The 23,470-nt window shown below is 42.2% G+C and overlaps 1 long non-coding RNA gene across 1 annotated transcript; it reads left to right on the top strand.

The window, feature by feature from the left end:
- The first annotated feature begins 17,994 nt into the window (after positions 1 to 17,994).
- On the top strand, positions 17,995 to 21,884 carry LOC128791752 (uncharacterized). The gene is made up of 3 exons (XR_008432129.1): positions 17,995 to 18,075; positions 19,141 to 19,234; positions 20,262 to 21,884. It is a non-coding gene; the product is annotated as an uncharacterized LOC128791752 (long non-coding RNA).
- Positions 21,885 to 23,470: the final 1,586 nt, after the last annotated feature.

Raw genomic sequence — 23,470 nt, 5'->3', positions numbered from 1 at the left:
AAGACACAAGGCATCTGATGCCAAAAAAAACCCACAACAATTACAGAGGAGGAGAAAAAAAGTCGCAACATTTCCATCTTGCCAAAGACCTTTCTCACTGGAGGGAATTTCAGTTGAATAGTTGCCACTGCCAGCAGCTGGAGTTGCAAACTGAGCAGGGAAGCAGCAGGGTTCTCATTCTCTCGCCTTGCTGACCAAGGACTCTGACAATCCAGCTCATTATTTTCACCAGCTCAGCTCAAAGCAGCAGTCCCAGCACTTGCTGGGTCCACATTAGTCCATTTACAGCATTTGTACCATCCAGTGACCAGGATTCTGGCAAGAATCGAGGTAAAAACCATCTTGGAAAGGAGATTTGGTGAATGGCAGCACTAAGAAGCACTCCTGCTTTTTCTATGCAAGAGGAAATTCAGTGAGAAATCCATTGCAGTTTTGGGGGAGCAGTGTAAAGGATGGGAAGGAAAAGCTTCATTCCAAGCGGATAAGCCTTGGGTGCCTTTCTTCCACAGAATGTTTGCTGGAGGTTTATGAACCTCCACATGCACTTTGGAAGGGGAACTAAGAAACTGAAACTGTGATTGCTGCTTTTACTTCAGACTGGCTTGGGCATCTGAGTAGTTCCTCAGCTGCAAAGCAGCAGCTGCCTCGCCCTCATGCAAACCACAGTCCAGGCAGCAGCCCCAGAGATGGTTTTGGAAATGGTACCCCTGTGCCAGACTGGACCAAAGCAGTTCACAACAAGGAGAGACTCAGAACACCTGCAACAAAGGTGGTTATTGTTGTTGGATGTTGTTTCAGCTTTTCTAATCTAAAAACAACAGTTAATAAAACTTAGCAAAATATTCTCCGAGAAATTTCACCATTGTGCAAATTTTTATGCCTGAATAACAAACCCAAGTAATCAACAGCACTCCAATGGAAATGTTGGTAAAAACCACACTACAGTAGAGCTATGAGGAATGCTTTCCCTCTGTCTTGTTACAGTTCTTTTGTCCCAAGCTGGAAATAAATATATAAGTTAAACAAAATTAAAATGCCCACCTAACTGTGGAGATGCATAGTTAATTAATCACTTAATTTAACCCACTTAGCTTCAATGGGAAAGAAATGCAATCTGACAGTCAAGGCAATATTTTTCCATTCATTCTAGTGTTTGAAAACTTCAACTTTATTTTAATAGCACCTGAATTCAATGGATTTATGCTAATGTTTTCACTTAATTTGGTTTTAGAAAGGCTGTATAACATTAAATAGGTAAAGAACATACCATGGGTAAAAAAACTAGTGTCATTATGTTTCTAGCAAATATTAAAAAATATTATTAAAAATAAATATATATACATTTGTGAATAGATTGATTAAAGAGGTACTTAGCCGAGAAAATTTGCTTTGGGATGAAAGTTGATTAAAAAAAAATCATGTGCTTACGGCTCCAAAGAAGACACTGCTAGAAAATATTGAAGTGTGTGGTTTGTTATATTTGAAATCTGAGATTCCCGTGTTAATGGCTCCCCAGTATTCATTACCATAATGCAGCATTAAACAAGCTATGCTACACTGCCTCCACAACACGCTGCTGTCCATCAGCAGGGAGCAGGGCACTGGGGACCTGATCTGCAGCTCTGTGCAGCCAAAGGCTGCTCTGCTTGTTTTCCCTGACTTTCCTTTCACCTACAGCACGAGGTGGCACCTGCGCCCCAGGAGCGCTCACGTTGGGCATGGCTGAGCAGGCTGTGCTGCTCCTGCTGCACCTCTCACTCCATACACTCTGTCCACAGATAAAGGCAAAGGCAGCACAACCTGACTCAGGAGGCAGGCAAAACTGAGATATGGCCTCAGGGCCAGGTTGCTGGATCCATGCCCAGCATAGAAGGCTTTCTATGAAACTGAATTTATCTATCCTGATGTTGCCAGGGATGGCAGCAAGAACACCTTCTCCAAGAGTTCTGTAACTGCCCTCAGCATCCTATGTACCACTGCCAGCACACACATGTATTACATCATGATGGTTGCCAAAGCAAAAGACAGTTTGGGGATTGGGGGACTATTAAAAGGGTTAGTAAAAAAATACCACACTGTGTATTCATGGAAGATTTTTGGGAAAGACTTAAGAAAAACTTTCACTCAAAGCTCGGTGCAAGTATTGATATAATCATATATAACTGTGTGCTTAAGTCTTGGCCTGGGTCCAAAGCTGTAAAGAAATAATATCCACAATAATGCTGACTGCATGGCTCTCCATGAGCTATATGGATCCACTACATCTGAGGGCAAACCCCTGTGGCCCTTGTTTATAAATATACGCTCATTCTTTCATATGGGTGCATATACAAATGCACATACACACATATATACTATATATATGGGCCAGCATCTACCATCTAAAGACCACAAGATGCTTTCAACATGACTCTTATTACTTAGATTCTCTAGTATGAGCTTTACAGATAATAGATTTTTTATCTCACTAGTGGCTCTGAAAAAATTATGTTGAAATGACTGTCTCATTTCAAACTACTTTGTTACTTATCTGCAAACAGAAAAATATTTTAAAATCATTATATCAGGTATGCTTCATGTACCAAAATATTTTATTTTTCATCTGATGTTATGAATTTAGAACTTTTTTTGAATAAATTTTCATGTCATTTCTAGCTAAAATGTACTTTCCAACTAAAGAAATCAAATATACCACCCTGACAGTTTTACAAAGAAGCATAATTCCTATGAAATTAGAAAGCAAAATTCACAGTGAGATAACATTTTTTTTACAAGTAAATATTTAGTATCATGAAAACTTCTTGTTTCACCAGAAGTTTTGCATAAAATAGTTCATCCAGTTGTGCATTTGGGCCGCACATGGTTCCTGGTTTTGAAGTTGCAGACAGACTGGGAGCAGTTTAAGGTATGTCCTTAGTCCCTCAGCCTTTTTTGTGCAATTAAATATTATGTGCTGTTGGGGTAAGAGACATTAGGGAAGGGAATACACATGTTCTTGGTTCTTGAGCTGCATTAGTACTGGGAAATGAAACATTTACTTTGGCAATTAATACATTAACAGTAAAAAGGGAAAGGGGAGTCATTACTTGTCTACAGTGTAGCAAAACCTTTTGCTGAACCTGTTTCTGGAAAGCACCATGGAAAACAAGTCCCTGCACTTTGTCTCCACCCAGCTTTGCCTTTGTCCAGAAGAAAACAATGCAGGAAATCCAGTGGGTGAGTGCATCCTCCTGCCTCTGTCCAAGGGCATGGCAAAGAGGCTGCTACCTGGACACTGCCACACGAGTGCAGGCAAGGGGAGGATAAACAGATGTGGGCCAGCTCTCCCTTGGATGCTGCCCCTGCATCCAGCTCTTCTCCTTCACTGAACAGCCAGGCAAAAGGGAAGGGAAGAAAAGGAAGGAGCTCAAAACCAAAACCCACTGCTGTGACTATAGCAACATACAAAAAGTTCTTTATGCCCTGCCTCACACACACTAATGTCACATTTGTCAGGCATCCTTCTCCTAGGACAAAACCTGGGACCATGGTTAGTCCTGGCACTCTTGGGGTCCCCAGCTGCCTACAGCCAATGGAGTCTGACAGTCCATGGAGCTGAGAAGGAAACCAAACTTGAGGAGCTGGAGACAGGTGAAGGAAATCAAAGGATGCCTAAAAATTGTTATTGCCAAAATGCATAGCAATAGAATTTAATGACTATTCAGCTGAAAAGATAAGTATCAACATGTGGAAGAAACCCTGAGCAGAAAATAACAAAAAAAGAAAGGTCACGTTACACTATCACTTGTTTAATCATTAATATAATGGATGATGGTGAAGGAAAAGGTCTTGCCAGAAATGCAGTTTAGCTGGGTCCTTAGTGAGGCATAAGCTTTGCTCTCAAAAAGTCTTTCTTGAAAAATAAATTCATATTGGCTTGAATACAGGCACTGTCACACAGAGTGACAACTGGCTGAGTGGCTGTAAACAAAAGGTAAAGATAAATGACACTACATCAGGTCAGTGTGTCTGCATGGAAATGATGGCCAACGAGATACAATTGAGGAGAGGCTGGAGCTGTCAGAGAGATACCCTGGCTTTATTTAGCATCTTTGCTAATTATCTGGAAAAGGAAAGGGAAATGCACCACATTTACTTCATTTGATTTTCAAGAAAAGATGCAAGACTCTCACCTGCTCCTGGGAGACCCCTAATACCAAAGCACTGCTATCCCAATGTCAGCAGGGAGATGGATTGCTCCAAGGCTGCACAGGCAATTGTTTGGGAAAAAGCCCGATGGTGGAGGTGGTGGCAGCAGCACAAAAGAATATGTAGCAATTATGTGCCTGGCCAGGGGACTGTACAGGAGCAATCCAGCTCTTGATGTAAGCAAAATGCAGTAAAGCAGATAAATAAATCTCTGTATGTTGAGGAGGGTTTCAATAAACCTGCAGGGATTTTTGCTCCAAATTATTTTAAGTATCTGTGATATTTCCATGGGGAATTTCTTAACTCCTCCTTCCATTGTGAGGGCATTCATTCACCTTGCAGGCATATAAGTGAGGAGAAAGAGGTGAGACAGCATTCATTACTTGGATGTAGAGGTTTAACATCACAAGCAGGGGGAAGAGAAGCAAGAGGAGTTTTTGAGTGGGCAGCCCAAAGGAGGAGCAGAGGCAGAGAAAAAGAATGGTGAGGATTAGGCAGAGGTGTCACAAAGTATGTTAAAGCCAGAAGGAAAAGGACATTTCTTTCTGCCTTTTAGATGAAGGCAGGCCTGGCTCTGCTGCATCCTGCACTCCTTACTGCCAAAAACAGAGCAACACTGTTTAAATAAGAGAGGGAAAAACTTCAAGACAGGGAAAATAGAGTACATGGTAGATGAAAAGAAGACACAAATAACCCTTCATGCTGGAGGAAGGGATAATCCTTCCATAGGACAACAGGCCCAGGGGACAGAGATTACTTTGGTCTCCTTTGGCTAGAGAAAAGAGGAGGAAAAAAGCAAGCAAGCACTGATGGATTTCTCCTACGCTGCATCTGAATTTTCTCATTCCAAAGAAGGTTCTTAGCAGGCTGCTCAAGAGGCAGATCACCTAACCACTCCCCTGATTTCTTGATAATTTCTGCTGTATTGCATAGGTGGTTCTATTGTCAGATGCTGAAAAGAAGAGAGACCGAGTAAGGCTAGGAAAACAAAAACAAATTATTAGTAATCTCTTCAAAATTTCAGCAAGTGACTCTAGAAAATAGGTCTGCACTTACATCCTGGTTTTAGCAAATTAAGTGTACTATTACCTTTTCTCAATTTTGTCTTATTTTTCTAAAGGTATTTTTAACAGTTATTTTTCCTGCACTATAAACCAGGGAGTAATACCCTTCTATAGAGGGAAGTTTTGCCATTTCATCATAATGTGCAGAGGGAAGTCTGTCACTGCTCAAGGTCAATCTACTTGCAAAACCTTGAATGTTGAAGCTGAGAGGCAGGGGATGTTCCCGATAGCCTGAGTCTCATCCTCAGGTTGCAAAAGTAGAGCAATAGCTGAAGTGAGCTGATGCTGCTTCATGGAAGTCAGTCTGGTTGCTCCCACACCTGCCCTGAAAGCTGGGAATGATGGGCTTTCTGTATGTTTGGACCAGACATGTGCATTAGTAGGTGCCGTTGGAAAACAAATAATAAATATGAGTGTGTCCAGTAACTGCTTCACCAAATAACCTCAAGCATCAGTATCCAACAGTCTTTCAAACAAATCTTTTTACATTGCCATTATAAAGTGAAAGTGGCCTTTGACTCTTTAAAAGGTTTTTTTCCCCTCAGCTCTGAGTGGTAAAAATGCAATATGATTTCACATGACTTTAAATATGTGATACTGTCCGGAGCAGGCTGCTCTGTATCACTGAGATGCCAATATTTGGCTAGCAGAAGTGGAAACACAGCAGGTAACAATCCAGCAGAGGCAGGCTGATGGAACTATTTTATTCTGTGCTGTGACCCATGTTACAACAGGAAAATATATTGGATTGCTGGTCTCTCCTTGTGATCCAAAAGAAGGGAAAGTTGTCAAGACACAGTCATGACCCCAGGTCAAGAATTACTGACACGATGGTCTAATAAAACTTTTCTCTTTCCCTGTGGCAATGAGGTCATGCTGGGAAACTTCCACCTCTCTTGCCATAAGAGATTCAACAGTCAGAATTCAATCCTATTCCTATTCAAGGGCAGAGATGCCACTGGCATCAATAGGAGCAGCACTGGTATGAAACAGTTGAAATGTCAAGTGTGTATTTGCAGAAACTGATTCTGCTGAAGACTATGCAGATATAATTATGCTGCACTTTTCCCCATTGCTCTCCTTTTATATTATCTAAGGCAAAGTGCCCACAGAGGACACAGATGCACTCTATTAGATGTAGAGTGAGTATTGTTAAAAATATCCTCTCTAAAACCAACTAGATATTTACTCCTTTGTAACCTCATCAACTGTGACACGATGCAATTACAGATTGTTCAAGAGTCTTGTCTGCCCACTCAGTGCCAGACTGAAAAACAACTAAAGAAAACATAAAAAGCAAAACAGACAACTGAGCATGTGCCCTCCACAATGTTCCCAGGAGGTTCAGTAACTGAGTATACACTACATATCTCAGGGAGGAGAGTGCCCATCTACAACATTCTTCTCCTCCATGAGGCACTTTTACAGCACTAAAGTTGTGGGAAAGTAAAGTTTAGATAAAATCAATGTGGATGAGTCACTTTTATTTTTTTTTTTTTTTTTAATTTCTGCAGCACTAGCTTTCAGAAAAAGTCTATGGTTTTTTTCTGGGTAATGATTTCCTCTCTCATGCTGTGTTGGTGTACCCAGTGCTGTGCCAACGCTCTGCCTAAAGGCCCCAAGGTTTGTCCCAGTAGCACAAAACTCAGTCCTTGTCCTGTAATCAGCCCTGCCTGGGCAGGGCATCAGTACATGCAGAGCTCTGCTGAGTTTTGGGAGCTCTGCATGGATGAGACAATCTTCCCACGCAGATCAAGGACTGAGAGTGGGACTTAAGAGAGAAAATAATAAACAAGAGGATAAAACCCACTGTGAAATGCTGGGTAATTTTTTAAAATGTAATTTAGCAGGTGTTTAGTGATTACCCTGAAAATAAGGCACAAACACTTTCATGACTCATATTTGTGCTTCAGTTGAATTCTCTTTTCCATGCTACAGCTGTAATTTAAAACATTTGCTTCATCCTGAGAGGAAAAATGAAGATGTTTGAAATAAAGCACTGCTGTAGAACTTACACCCGCAGGGTACATACAAAAACTACACCACCAGCAAAGGTTGGATTCTAATCACAGCTCCTCCTTGGGGAAGAGCTGCATTAACCTTCTTATTTTGAATTCCTCTCTCCTCTTACACTAAATGCTTAGACCTGGTCAGCTATAAATAGCAAATATTACAGTATAAATAGCTAATATTACAGATCAACATTTTGGTGTTATGGGGACTGCATTACATTTTTGTCCTAATCTAGTGATGTTCTACAATGGCAGGTCTGTCTTAATGTTTTCATAATATGAAAGGTAAATGCTGATTATATAAATTAATAACTGGAGGGGTAGGGTGACAAATGACTTTTTGACAGCAAATTGGTAGTGAAATTGTAACTGTTCCTTTGTGTTTAACATGACTTGATAAATTAAGTGGTTGGGGTTTTCTGTGATTTCACCATGACTCTGCAGAGCACTACACAGGTTATCCCTGCTTTAGCCAGTGTTCCTTAACCTAATGTGCTTCTCTGTAAAGCACTTTCTACATCCTCAAGTGCTATAAAGAGCAAAAGCTCCACAGATAGGAGCTGACCCCACCACTGGAGGTTGGCTGGTTTATGCCAGGTGTGGTCTAGGACATAGCTCTGCTTCTCAGTATTGCAGAAATGAGCTGAAATCAAGAAAAAATGCCTCTTCCAAGCAATTCCTTTTGAACCTCTCCTCTTTCTTTCTTAGATAGTTTCTTCATCTTTCATCATCTCTTATTAGAAGACAGTGTCAGTTTCTCACCATTCAGCATATAGAATGAAGAAATCTCAGGCAGGAAGGGATTGGGGAAAGCAAGAGTTGGGAAGTGATTTTTAGAGGCAGAACATCAGGTAAGTTATACAATTACTCTATCAGTTTATATAGGTATTCACTGGTGGAAAAGACACCTAATAAAGGGCTTTCAATCTTTGTTGACAAAAGCTTGAACAAGATTGAATAGCTGGAAGTTAAGACAAATTCAACCTTGAAACAAGATGTAACTTTCTGGCTGACAGGGTAATTAAACACTAAAAGATTACCAGTAAAGGTGAGGGTCTCACTACTGGCTGGAGGTTGCATGGCAATAATACCACACACCTTCCTAAAGATGTGCTTTCAATACAACCTCAGAGCAAGCCTGGGCACGAAGGATCCCCTCCCCCCACCCCACGCTCAACTGGTCAGATGGAGATGACTGGGCATTTGGAGATTGGGATTTTTTATTTATTTGACTGTTTGAGGGTTGGGGTTTGCTTTCAAAATTACAGACTTGCTGTAACTGACAAAAAGGCACCAAAGATCTGGCTTCCAACCAGACAGAGACAAATGTTTCTAGATACTATGTATGTATTTCTGGCTTAAATGCACAGAACCACATTGATTAAAAGTTGGAGAGAATGTCTCAGGTCAAATTGGAAAAAAAATAAAATTAGTTAAAAGATGGGAGAAGACACTACTTTTACTAATTGTGATCAATTAAGCATGTCCCATTTAATAAACTGTCCATCATCACTGAGGCTTCACACATACTTGGCACTACAGCTTGTTCTTTTTGTTTTACGCCTGTGGCATGCAACTGCTACCCCTGAAGACTTAAATTCTTTAATCTAACTAAAACCATCATTTAAACCATGAAAATATTTGTGTATCAACTAAAACTGAATAGACCATATTATACAGGAGATCAAACTAGTGGATCTTATGGTGCTTTCCTATTTTAGAAGGAATTACTCTTAAGAAATCAAGGATCAATGCTGTTTTCTTTTATCACAATATGAGTTTTGATACCAATGCCAACAAAATTCCTATATATGCACAGGGATATTCAAACATACCACCTTTGCACAGTAGCTATGAGTTCAAGACCTGATTGAAAAGCTCAAACACTGCACAATGCAGCAGCCTACTGCATCACACAGGGACTGCTGAAGGTAAATTGGAGCTCTTGCTTGCATATAAGCTGAGTAATGTTTTAACTATTACACTCCAATTATCTATGCTGCTTTTATTCACACCACCTGTTACCATATCAATATCTCTGCAACACAGGCACTTATTCTCTATGAAACATCCATAATTCTGGTACCATAGTCCTTTCTCCAGAAGAAACCTATCCATCATAGTACCTTTTCTTCCCAGGCCATACATAACAGAAGCTGTTTGTAATCTAGTAGAATTATGGCATGTGGGATCCACATCCAAAGTGCTGTTATTCCTCTTATCTCACTGTTTTATTTCAGTTTTGGATAAATGGCAACATCTTGACTGATTCTATTTGACCACAGAGCATGGACAAAACAGTGGGATGTGTCACTATGGTAATCATGGCAAATACACAGTGATTTCTGGAGATGTATTAGACATCTCACTGCTGGCTGGCTGCAGCTTCACAACTCAGCTGCCAGCTGTCTTGGAAAGCTGAAGCAGCTACCAAGCTGCTGTTAGAGCAGATTCTGTGGCTCCACTTGCCATGATCCTACTAACAGCTGCTGTTCAAATAGTGGGGAGGCCAGTAACCAGTTGCTTTGGAGTAACTGTTCCTGGCTAATTCAGAAAAAGGCTCGTTCCAGGCTTGTGAACAAGTTTTGTGTGAAAGAGGATTGTGTGGCAGACAGCAAAGAGTAGCAGGCATGAGATGTTTCACAGAATCTTTTAGGCTGGAAAAGACCTTTAAGATCAAGTCCAACCCTTAACCCCACACTGCCAAGTCCACCACTGAACCAGTCCTTAAGTGCCACATCTTTTAAATACCTCTAGGGATGGTGATTCCACCACTGCCCTGGACAGACTGTTCCAGTGCTTGACAACCCTTGAAGAGAAAATATTTTTCTTAATATCCAGTCAAATCTTCCCCTGGTGCAAGTTGAGGCTGTGCCCTCTTGTCCTGTTGCTTGTTCCTTGGGAGGACAGACTGACCCCCACCTGGCTACACCCTTCTTTCAGGCAGTTGTAAAGAGTGATAAGGTCTCCCCTGAGCTTCCTTTATCCAGGCTAAACAACCTCAGTTCCCTCAGCTGCTACTCGTATTTGTGCTTCTCACCCTTCACCAGCTTTGTTGCCCTCCTCTGGACGCTCTCCAATACCTCAATGTCTCTCTTGTAGTTAGAGGCCCAAGCAGAATCCGGGATTAGAAGTGCAGCCTCACCAGTAACCAGTACAGGGGGACAGTCACTGCCCTGGTCCTGCTGGCCACACCATTTCTGATACAAGCCAGGATGCCTTTGGCTTTCTTGGCTACCTGGGCACACCTGGCTCATGTTCAGCTGCTGTCAGCCAGCACCCCCAGGTCCCTTCCCCTCAGGGCCACTTTCCAGCCACTCTGTCCCCAGCCTGTAGCACTGCCTGGTGTTGTTGTGACCCAAATGCAGGACCCAGCAGGTGGCCTTGTTGAACCTCATACCACTGGCCTTGGTCCATCAGTCCAGCCTGTCCAGATCCCTCTGCAGACTCTTCCTGCCCTCCAGCAGATCAACACTCCCACCCAACTTGGTGTCACCTGCAAATTGACTGAGGGTACACTCAATCCACTCACCTAGATCACTGATAAAGTTATTAAGCAGAATTGACCCCAGCACTGAGCCCTGGGGAGCACACTTGTGACCGGCCACCAGCTGGATGTAATTCCATTCCCCGCCACTCTCTGGGCCTGGCCACCCAGCCAGTTTTTATCCAGTAAACAGAGCATCTGTTCAAGCCATGAGCAGCCACTTTCTGGAGGAGAATGCTAAGGGAAATGTGTCAAAGGCTTTCCTACAGTCCAGGTAAACATCTACAGACTTTCCCTCACCCACTAAGGTCACCTTGTCATAGGAGGAGATGAGCTTGGTCAAGCAAGGCCTGCATTTCATAAACCCTTACTGGCTGGGCCTGATCCCCTGGCTGCTCTGCACAAAGATCTTTTGAAGCAGATATAAAGTGAGTTTCCTGAAGAGCCTGGATCACCATAACACACTGACAAAATACTCATTTTGGCCTTGTGATCCCAACACACCTACTTCCAGGACACGGGCTTGTCTCAATCTAAGGAAGACAGAACTAAATAGATCAAGCAAATTATGTGCCAAATTATGTTTATCTCCAATGCCTGGACTCACTAGATCTGCTGTAAATTTCTCCTCTCTAAATATACATGATGAAATAAATGCTGTCACTGTGGACAGAAAGGTTTGGATCCATAGTAGATTGCATCATATTGGCTGTTCTTTCTCACAGGAAAATTACACTGCAAACAGAACCAAATGTGAAAAACTGTCTGGCTCTAATAACCATAAAGTATTATGGCACCAGCAGCCTCTGAGTCACTCATCTGTTTCTTCCCAATCTATATCTCCCAATATCCACTATTCAAACAATAAAATGTGAGAACATTTTTGCATATTATGACAATTTCTAAATGAGTAGGCCTTATCATAAGCTCTGGCTGAGCTTATATGCTTTGTGCTGAAGAAGTTTTTCACCTCGTGCTGTATCATAAAGATGCACAAGTCATATCCCATAGAACGTTTACAGTCAGCATGTTACAAAATACATTGCAGAGTTTTGTACTAGGATTTTTCCTCTGGTTCAAAACACAGCATTCAAGAACTAAACATGCATTTTAAAGGATCCCTGAAAATTTGAAGAGATTAAAGAAATCAGCAGGAAAAGAGTCATACTGTGCTGTTAATCTGCACAATTCTGAACAATCATTACAAAATTCCTTGTATTTTTGGTGCACATCCATGGGACATCTACAGCAAAGTGCCTCTTATGGCTCTGAATTCACAGAGCCAAGCTGCTTTGCTGTTCATTCCAGAGTGGTTGTCAACAGTGTTCTCATTTTGCAGTACCTTGCTGGGGACATTTTGTCAAGCAGCATCAGCATATACCATGTTCATTCTCCCAAACCAGCTCCTCTGCTTCCTAGTCACGTGAAAGAGTGCCACATCCTTCATGAAAGGGCTACCAGTAGAGAGGTTCATCCAGTTATTACCCTGCCCACACTTTGGTCCTGTTTCCCCAGACGTTCCACCTGTCAACTTAGTGTTGTATCAAGAGGTAAAACTCCCTTAAGTGGTGATAAACAAGGTACACTCACAGGTACATGGCAAAAAAAACAGGGGTGAAGAAAATCCTTGCTGTCAAGACAAGTGAAAAAAAGAGCAGTTGCCCACAATTTTGTTCACTTTCAAGGTCTGGCAGTGAGCCCACAGATCTCCTAGGAGCAGGATTTTCACTGAAATCCTGGCCTTTAGCGAACCTGATGGGGAACATTAGAGAGAGCAAAGAGGGTATGTTTTGAAAAACTCCCAGCAATCCCACAGAGGTGAGCCCAAATGGGACAAATTCATGTCTGGGAAGCCAGAAGGAGGCCCAGGGGTAGATTAAAAAGAACTCACCATATCCTTGTTCATACTAATAACAAGAGCTGCCTGTCTTAGGGTTTGCTAACAGACTGTTCCCAGTGCCCTTGACCTGAAACTCACTTTACTTTTGACATTTCCTGAGCAGCTGGCATTAAACAGAGGGTTTCTTTATCTGGGCTGCAATACTCGACTTTATCCTTTGTTGATTCTCATCAACTTCATCACACTATACAATGTTTGTGGATTAATGTAAACTCTATGAAGATTACTGATAGCATAAACTGGTTGAAATTACTTCAGGAAAAAATGCTTTAAATTACAGAAGGATCTTTGTGAAGAATATGTTTGTACTAAAGCACTATTTTAAAACTATTATTGATAAAAATGCAAAGCTTTTTTGTTTATGCAGTTCTAATAGAAAAGGAGCATTAGAAAGTTTGCATTTTTTAAAGCAAATTGAAAGAAGCCCTTTGTTTCTGAAAAAAAAAAAGAAACTTCCACTGAAACAAAAACAACAACAACATTTAAAATTTGGGGGAAAATATGACTTATTTTACATTGAAATTGATTTGATTTTTTTTTTTCAATCAGATGCCACAGAAATGAAGAAGAAAAATAGTTTAATATTTTTCCTTTGTTTCTCCTAGCTGCTCCTGCTTTCTGAAGATTCCCTCCTCCTCCACCCTGGCCACACACCAACCTCCTGCTCATCATGCACCAAAATGTTCCCTTTCCTCATTCAGCTCTTTCTTTAAGAGCTGCTTCTTTTGTGAAAGCTTCCTGCATCATTTTTTCTCCCTGTTGGTGACTCCAGACCCTCTCACACTTGAACTATTGTCCGGTATGTATTGTATCCATTTGAGTCAGGTTGTTAGGTCCATACCCCAAAGGCCTCCAGCCCCTCCTTGGCCCCTCAGCGCACAAACACAGCAAAGGGAATTATAAAATCTTAATCAGGAGAACTCAGCAAGGTTCCTCCTGAGGAGCTGCCTGCAAAATATCCTGGGGAAGATGCAAGGCTTGCTGGAGCTGAAGTGTCTCTGCTCTGAAGGTTCAAGCAGTGTTTTGGTGAAGTTTGGACCGATGCATGAAGGCAAAAGCTGTGCTGCAGACATCATGACAAGAGCTTTCCACAACTGGCAGCAGACTTACAGAAAGAGCTTGGCTGCTGCTGGTTGATTCCTCAATAGAAAGCATGGGAGAGGTGCTAAGGCCACTTCAAGCACTGGAAATATGGATTTGTTTAAATTGCTTATGTGTTTAAGAAGTCATTTGCTGCCTCTCTGCTGACTATTTAAGCTATCCCAAATCTCATGGTACATCCAGCATGTATGGGTGTGGGAATAATCATCTTCCACTGCCTTGGACATAAAGTATTATATACAAAAATGAAGATCAATAAATAAAAAGTACAAGCCATAATTATTTGGTTCAAATAAAAAATCATGGTCTACATTTCCTGCAAGTGCAAACTGTTAACATATCTTTTGTTTTAGTGCATGTTGCAGGGAACCACTGCCACAAAAAAAAAAAAAAAAAAAAAAAAACCCACCCAAAAAAATCAACAAAATTAATACATCCATATATATAAATTTTAATACCGTGTTTTCAGCTAAACATGTCTCAGACACTTCTCAACTTAAAGCACCATGTGTTCTCTAATTATATAGCCTGGATTTTTTTTTTTTATGGAATTTGATGAAATCTCTTTCAAAAATATGTGGGATAGACAATACAGTTTTGCCTTAATCATTTTCTTCAATAGAAAACATTTTAATAATAGAAAATAATAAAACATAAGGACCATTACAGCTGAAGCTCTTTTGGACTGCCTGATGGCCAGAGCTCACCGTAAGTGTTTTCTTCTTCTGTATGCAGTGTTTCACATACTTTGTTATTTTTTAAGTGCTCAGTGGTTTTTACACAACAGAACATTCTGTTTAACAATCCTAGATACAAGGCATCACTCTACTCTGAATCACAGGAGGGTTGGATACATTTCATCTCCTTCTCAGAGCTCTTACTCAAGTATTTACTTCTCCCAGAGGAAGAACCATGAACCGATCGGGATCTGAGGTGCAAAAGACATAAAATTCCATAATACAAAATACGTAGAAATTCATCTAATTGCTCAGTAATTTCCTTGCTGAGTAAACTGTTTAGTGTGGAATTCTCTGAAAAACAGGGCTCTGAGGAGGAGCAGGGTTATCTCATCTCTCACATCAGTGATGAACCTTCAAGGTACAAAGAGACCTCTGCTGAGGTCAATATTTGGACAGCTAAGGCTGCCCACTCTCAGCTGAGTCTGGCCAAAATTATCTGATTGAAAACAAGGATGAGGTTCATTATTTTTGCTAGAATTAAGAATTTTTCAAGTCACATTTGTCCACGGAGGCTTGACACAGAAAGGATTGAAACAATTTGTCACTAGTTTGAAAAAAAACCCCAACCAAGACTAAACTCTGCATGAGCACAAGAGAGGTGTCTCTTCTGCCATCAGTATTCATTAGGTATAGGCAAATATTATCACTTCTGTAGCATAACATCCACCATACTTCTTATTCAAAGAACATTAGGAGGAATAAATGAATTGTAGCAACCCGTGTATTCAGGTATGAAGCACCAGAGGCTTTGTTCAAGCGGGGCTGGGGGGGTTCCAGCTGGGGAGCGATCTGTGCGGAACAAGGTCCAGTTTTGTTGGAAGTGAAGCGGGCATGTTACAGCTGTGACACTCGCAGGGAACATCTCCACAGGCAAAGGCTTCTGGCACCATTTCCAGAGGCCTGAGCCACTCAACCACACCGATGGAAGGTCTTGGGTCATGTCTGGGCAAAGATATCTTTCAGGAGGCAAGAAAAGCCAGCCTGGCTGCTCTGCTCCTCACGCACCGAGGGGACAATTTCCTCTCCAACTGTTGGAAAATGCCACTTCTGGTGTTTGTATCCTATTTTGTCTCCAAACCAAAGAGGGGGGAAAAAATAATACCCCAGCAGGTCATGGAGTTCAGTGAAAAATCCTACAAGCTTTTCCTGAACAAATAACAGATAGTGACCTCTGGCCCTGCCTTTGCATGAGAATTGCCATCGGCTTCAGGAGCCACTGCTGCGGCGGGGGACGCGCAAACGGCAGATTCTGATTTAAAACTGATTTCCCCACCACCACCCCCCGATTCTTTTTTTAACTATTTTTTTTTTTTTTTTAAGAACCTAGAAGAAAAGGGGGGTGGGGTACGGGGCGAGGCGGGGGGGGAGGCCTGGCAGCTCATCTGCATTACAGATCAGGCCCTCTTTGAGCAAACCAAGCATCCATAATTCATTACATGTTTCCTGCAGGGCCTGGAGACGGCAGAGCCTCCCTAGCAACAGAGCCATGGCAACAGCGCGCGCCGCCCGGCCAATCCGCGAGCGCCTTACAGCTGCCGCCGGGCCAATCAGGAGGCGCGAGACAACGGGAGGGCGGGTTGTGAGGGAATTGCGTGGATCGGGAAGTGTGTCCGTGCAATCCTTAACTGTGGAACGGAGGGGAACTTGCGGGGTTTGGGCACCAGGAAGCGGGTTATTTATCTGCTTGTTTGTTTATTTTTTAGAAATTTCAGGACTTTTTAATTTGGTCTTCGTGAAGCAGAAATGCTCCTCGAGAGCGTGCCGTACTACTCCATGAATGACGCATCACTTTTAGAGACTCGGCTTAAAAATCAGATTATTTTTCCCTCCACTGCACCCTCCAGCAACAATCGTTGCGTTGCGGCTTTGCCCTTCCAAGCCCATGGCTTGTCTTATCACACCGCACAGTCATTGCTCTCGGATGACATACGGGGGAACAAAGCAAAAATGCAAGTGACAGAACAGTGGTAGAAACAGCCCAGAAATTTACTGTAGTAGAAGTTGTACCTGGAAACAAAAAAGTGCTGAAAGCGGTGAGCGTCACTACATGCAATTCCTTTGTGGAGTTTTGTGAACTCTTGTAATAGTGCTACACACGCAAAAATGTGTAATTTCCCTTCTCTGAAGGGGAGGAAAGGGATTGAGCTTTGTTTGGATTAAATAAGAGCAGTGAAGGCAGAAAAGCTCGTTGATCACTGAAGGCACACGATGGTACCTTACTGCAACCCTCATGTTCTGTAAAGTAGTATTTTTCTCAGAATGCCATAAGGAAGTCGTTGCCTTTGAATATTTGTATTTAACATACATTTTAAAAGAAACACTTGATGTCCATGTGGGTAGAGAGGTCTGTAAATCCTAGTATAAAACTGTATCTTTTATCTTCAGGGAAAATGAAAAGCAATCGTTTATCTAAACTTGAACGCTGCTCTTAAAGCTGAGATACTGTGGGTTATCTAAGTAAGCGCTTCACCCCTCAACCTAAAAGCTGATCTCAAATTCCACTCTAATGTATGTGTTGCTCAGATAGTAAGAGCAGAGATCAGAAGATTTGCTATGGATGCTTCAAAGTACATTTTGGGACCCAGTGCCCTGCATTGAACTTCAAGAGATGATGCATAAATTGAATAAAGCTGTGAAGGCTGTCAGGGGAAGATTGAAAAATACATTCCAGTCTCCCCTCATATATTTTATAAAATGTTGCAAACTACCTGCCTTCTCAAGGCCATGCCTTCTGAGATTCCACAAATGAAAAAATACTGTATCACTAAATTTTTTGGTCTGATAAATGGCTGAGAACTCTTCTCTATCTTTCCTTTTTTTCAACAAATTAGTATGACTAATTACTGTGTTTTCTGTTCAGAAGTGGCAGCTTCCCCCTTGTTTGAAGAGAAGCTGTGTTAGGATTTTCACAGCAGTATTTTGCAGCAGACAAACCTGAGATCAAAATATTTATTTTAGCTTTAAAAAACCCCAACAACAAATAGTCTGAAAACATAATTAATGACCATAATTTTTTTCTCATGTCAAGAACGATCAATTTACCAATTTCATATTTTGCTTGTAATTAGACACAAATGAAGATTTGAACATCAGGCCTGTGACTGTTCATTAAAATAATTTAATGAACCTTGTGGTCTGCATAGTTAAAAATCAGAAATTGCCTTCCAAGATGGTGAAGTTGTCCCATACCTTTATCCTTAACTTTGACAGGTTCTACGTAGGACTGGAGGCATGCTCACTGTGAAAGGCACAGTGCTCTCTAATGAGCTGTTACAATCACACAACTGAGGCTAATGAATTTCTTATCCTCTTATGTGGATAAAAGTTTCTGTTAGAAGTCAAAAGATCTCTGCTTTTTAAGTGGATTTGTATTTGCATTTGGGGAGGGAGGGGAGGAAAGGATACTGCAATGAGTGGAATTCATTGTATTCCTTTTAACAAACAGCACTGTGTGGCAATAACAAAACCATCACAATTCATAAAGAATCTTCACATGCTCCATTTGAAGTGTGGAATGCTCCAGGGCAAAGACATGGATCCACAGGCACAGGTGGAAATAGGAGCTCACGCTTGAATGAGTCAAGTGAGTCTGTGCAGGAGAGGGGACCCTGTCCCCCCTCACATCCTTGAATGTCTCCGTGTGTGGGGAGGAAGGCTCAGTGCTGGCAGAGGACCCCCACCTGTGTCACTGCACACAGTGTGTGCAATAATCTGTCACTTCATCTGCAAAGGCTAAAATCTTCATTTGTAAGGGGGTTTTCTGATACATTGATGAGCAACATCAGTCCTGAGCTTCACAGTGGTGAGATTCTGTAAGTAACAATACTGCACACTTAGGCAGGGATCTGGAAGCACTTTGTAACCATTTACTGCTCACACCTCACAGCATCTGAGATATTTCACCTAGGCCATAAAAACTGTATTGTTCCACGTTTAAGTGCTACTGCTCCTGTAGAAACTGTGTAATCTCAAGAGCTGGAAGGGAAAGTCCTGAATTATTTCACTCTGATGTGCAGACTGCAGTCTGAAGGCCAGGGGTGACTTAAGAAAGGAAGGCAGGAAGGAAGGCAGGCAAGGCAGGGAGGGAAGGGAGGGAGGAAAGGGAAAGGGAAAGGGAAAGGGAAAGGGAAAGGGAAAGGGAAAAGGGAAAGGGAAAGGGAAAGGGAAAGGAAAGGGAAAGGGAAAGGGAAAGGGAAGGGAAAGGGAAGGGGAAGGGGAAAGGGGAAGGGGAAGGGAAGGGAAAAGGAAAGGGAAAAGGGAAGGGGAAGGGAAGGGGAAGGGGAAGGGGAAAGGAAAGAGGAAAGAGGGAAGGAAAGAGGGAAGAGGAAAGAGGGAAGAGGGAAGAGGGAAGAGGGAAGAGGGAAGAGGGAAGAGGGAAGAGGGAAGAGGGAAGAGGGAAGAGGGAAGAGGGAAGGGAAGGGAAGGGAAGGGAAGGGAAGGGAAGGGAAGGGAAGGGAAGGGAAGGGAAGGGAAGGGGAAGCCTTGACTACAATTTTGTCTCCTGTACATGGTCTTGGAGTGTTTCCAAAGGAGTTTTCAATCTTGCCAATGAGTTTACATGGAGGTTCTGGGCATGTGTTAACTCATGCTGCTGAATTAGTTTCTCTACTCAGCAAGTGGAGAATTATTTTCTCTACTCTTGTCTTAGGAATACACAGAGAGTCTGCACATCTCTTTTGAGCAGTTTGCTGTTTGTGTCGTTTAAAATAGTGAAGGCTGAAATTGTAGGATACCTTAACAAGGTAAAAGTATTTACTAGTTACCTCTTAGGTCGAAATTCTTGTTCAAAGTCAGCAACTAAACCATGCTTATTTCCCTGGGGTCTGCTTTGGAGGCAGCAAAATCTTGCACATTGAGTTTAGTAGGAACTGCGACCACTATCTGAACAAAATTCGACCCAAAGACTTGAAAGAGCAGAAGATACCTATGAAAAGGTAGCTCTTGACTCTAAATTCCCCATTAGCTCCTTAAAGATCTGCCCAGAGACTAATTTAAGGACAGAAGCCCAGTCATGGCCTGACCCAAAGCACATGAAATTCAGCCAGAAATCTGAGTTATTTCAAAAGATTGAGATCAGGCTCTAAAGGAGCCACCTGCAACAATTCAAACCCCAAACAACAAGTAGGATAGGTCATTTTATTTATTGTTTCTTGTCTGACAATACAGAACCTGAATTTTTCAGTGTATTTCATATGATCCTTGCTTTCTTAAAAGTACTTCATGGGAGTGTTTTCCCCGAATTTTGGGCTGATGTATAGAGAGAGATCAGTGGATTTGCAGCTGCACTGAGAGTGTCACCAAAACCTCCAAGTGGCTCGAAACCTGTACTTCAGCACTTCACTTTTATTTGGATTTTAAAGCTTGGCTCAGCTAATCCTACTGTGTCCCAGCAGCCTGGAAAATCCCCAGAAAAAAAAAAAACCCTAGGGACTCCCCTTTTGCTATTGTCTCTTTCCAAAAGGGGCCCAGGTAGTGACTTGTGAGTTCCCTCTACACAAAGCAAAGAGAGGAAAAAAGAACTAATCTCCCCTGCCCCCCGTGTGCGAGAGAAAGCCAGGACGCAGCAGCGTGTGTGCGTCCCAGCGAGAGCGGCGCTGGGGCACAGGATGACCTCCGGCTGCCTACCCGCCACAAAGGGACCATGGCATTGACACAGCCTGACTGCTCTCCTTCGGAGGGGACAGATTGAGAGGAAGTGACCCTTGGTGCCCCCCTTCTGCAGGGGACCTTGTGAAATAAGTGTTGCTCTTCTCTTCCTTCCTTCCTCAGGCAGCTCAAAGAATTTAACGATGAGAAATCGCTCGCTTTTACTTCATCATTCAAAGAACAAGCAATGAAGAGACTTTTTCCTTGAAAGGGATGGAGGAGGAAGTGTAGAGGAGCTAGCCTTAACTATTTACTTCTGTCTTGGGAAATCCAAAACTGGTCCACAGGGTTCACGGATGACAGGGCAGCAGGCAGCAGCAGCAGGAGCTCTGGGTGAGGCTGTGGGAGTCTACTGGGGGTTGTTTTCTAAGGGGACTCATAAAATGATCCCTGCGGCCCCATTCCCAAGAACCAGGAACATGGGGATGTTCAGAGCTGTTTAACATAACTCCCCAATGGCATCTGGTTAATTCCAAGTGATTGGGAGGACAAGAAGGATTCTGGGGGCTGTGAAAAGGAAAAGGCTGATTTGGGGGAAAGGAAGCAGAAATAGTTAGGCCCATGTCACAGCTGTGTGATAAATCTCTGGCCATCCATGCTGAAGTTCATGGTGCTAAACTTAGAACCCAAGGCCAGGCCTGGGTAGGTTTGAGCATCAAGGTCCTCTGAGGGGCAGCTGGGGGTGTTCAGCCTGGAGAAGAGGGGAGCCTTATTGCTTTCTACAACAAGAGAGGTTGTAGCCAGATGGGGGTTGGTCTCTCCTCCCAAGCAAAAAGTGGTAGGACAAGAGGAAATGGCCTCAAGTTGTACCAGGGGAGTTTTAGATTGAATATTAGAAAAATTTTCTTCAATGAAAGTGTTATCAAGCATTGGCACAGGCTGCCCAGGGATGTGGTGCGGTCATCATCCCTGTAGGTATTTATAAGACATGTAGATGTGGCACTTAAGGACGTGGTTTAGTGGTGGACTTTGCGGTGCTGGGAAAATGGTTGGACTTGATGGTGTAAAGGTCTTTTCCAACCTAAACAGTTCTGGGATTCTATGATAAAGATTTCATGCACAGCCCTGGTTCACATATCCTGGCTGTTGAGGGGCAGTAGGTAAAGCACATGGACTCGGTCTCTCCCCTCCCTCTTCAAAGGAGTTTTAAATGTCTCTCAGATGCACTTGGGGTAAGTTGGGGAGGGAGGGAATGACCTTTGGATTCTCCCTCCAGAGGGAACCTGAGAAAATGACCTTTTGGCCCTTAGCTCTGCAGGGCCTCGGGAGAGGTCGGGAGGAATGACTCTTGGTCCAATCTTGCTCACCACAGGGGCTAGGGCAAGGCAAAAGAGAAAGAACTCCAGGAATATGTGATCACGGGAATTTCTGTCGTCTTCTGAAAAAGAGGCATGTTTACTTCATAGCCCCTGTAAGAAAAATAACCTGCCAGTGAGAAACAAGCAAGTCCATTTAAAGCAAGAAAAAGCCTCAACTCAGTGACCTAGAAATCAATGCTGAAAGTAAAAGCTGATAAATAAATAAATAAGTAAATAAAATAATCAGAGATGTCGTGCAAAAATCAAGGGGTGCCCTCTGAAGAGGTGTAATCAAGGCTCTGAGCCTTCAGTTATAATGGTTTTGATTAAAGAAAGCTGTGCAGAAATAATCTATTTTATTTTTAAATGGCCTGATTTTCCCTCACTACTCTCTTGGAGGCTGAACCTAGAACAATTTGGAGGAGGACATGAAGCGTTCAGTGAAAAACACAGGAGAAAAGGTATGCATTTAATAAAAAACAAAACCGACATCTGCTTAAGTTACTTTTGGGGTTTGATGGCACACATTAAAATTCACTGAAAATAGCAGTGCTCTGATAAAATAAAAACATGAAATCCTGGCTGATCAAGCCACACATTTCTGCACTTTTCCCCCAAAACCTGCAATATAATTGCAAGCACAGTTCTCACCCAGAGCTAGGAATGGGGCTCATCACATGATGTATACCTGGGGGTTTATTTACTCTTTTTACTCTTCCCAGTATAAAAAACTGAAAATCTTTCTTCCCACAAACTTTATATTTATTCACAATTTTGAACTCTTCACTTGTTTCCACTATAGCTGAAAACTTCTTCAAGTTTGAAAATCTTCTGCTCTTATATAGGGTCAAACATACTTTCTTTGCTTGATAAATAAAGACAAATAGTAGAAAAGAGCGTCAAAAGAATCCCAGCTTGGGAGGGAGGGGAGGGAAGTTTACATTTTCTTCCTCAAGAAGGTCAGATGTTTATTCAAGCCTGTCTGAGCCTTTTGAACAGAGCCTGGGCTGTGCTGGAAATCTCCTGAGAGCTGTGTTCCTTAGGGAATGGAAGGGAGGGCTGCCTTCAGAAGGGCTGGCCACAGAGTGCTCTGCTGGCTTCAGAGTCTGGCAGTGCCAAAGGTGCACTGACACACAGGGTGCAGAAACAAAATTTTAAAATACTGTCAATGCTCAGCTCTTTCCTACTTTATTTCTTTCATTGTTAAAATAAGCTGCATAAACTATTAAAACCTGGAAAAGCAAAGGGAATCCAAAACTTCTACCAAGTGTGCAACTTTGGTTTGTTAAGTTACATGTTTTAGTGGAAACCCAGGCCACATCTTCATTTGCCTGTGGTCAAAGTTTTTGGAAGATAAAGCAACTTTGATTGTCATTGGTTTTCTTTTGACACCTCTTAATTCTTCAGGCTTACAATAGTGTTATTTTCACCTTGGGAGTTTGACATACAGACTAATGTACACAGAAAGAAAGACATCATTGTGCAACTTGGCTTATAAAAGCTTCAACAACACATTTACAGCACAGCAGAGCTGTTTAAAGCTGAAAATCTTAACACTTCTTCATGGGAGGATGGCTGTGAACATGAGCACAGACAAGATGCTGATGTTCTCTTTTCAAAGGTAGGCAAGAGCATTAGTGCCTGCAGCCACAGCTTCCTCTGCCAGGACTAGGGGCTGGAAGTCTTCTCTCCTAATAAAATGTAAGAGTCCAAACCGACCTGCAAAATACAATTTTTGTAGAGGCTTGGAAATTATCTTTGGCCACAATGAATTGGCAAAAGCTTATTGTGTCCTCCAATCCCCAGTCATAATTAACATCTGATTTCTAAAAGCAATCTTGTATGTTCTTTGCAGGAACAGCATGTGTTCTCTATTCAGAGGAAATCAAAGTTGTATGATGTTTACATTTCAGCAGTGTGCTTCAGAGAACAAATTTAGTCATTCAAAGCAGAGCTACTTTTAAATAATACTAAGATAACAAGGAAGTTGTGGAACAGAGGACCAAATGAAGTTACATTTCTCACCTGTTAAAA

Source organism: Vidua chalybeata, chromosome 1 (genome assembly GCF_026979565.1).
Source record: "Vidua chalybeata isolate OUT-0048 chromosome 1, bVidCha1 merged haplotype, whole genome shotgun sequence".
Classification (NCBI taxonomy): Eukaryota; Metazoa; Chordata; class Aves; order Passeriformes; family Viduidae; genus Vidua; species Vidua chalybeata.
The sequence above is the reverse complement of the archived record's forward strand: the minus strand, read 5'-3'. Positions and strand labels throughout refer to the sequence as shown.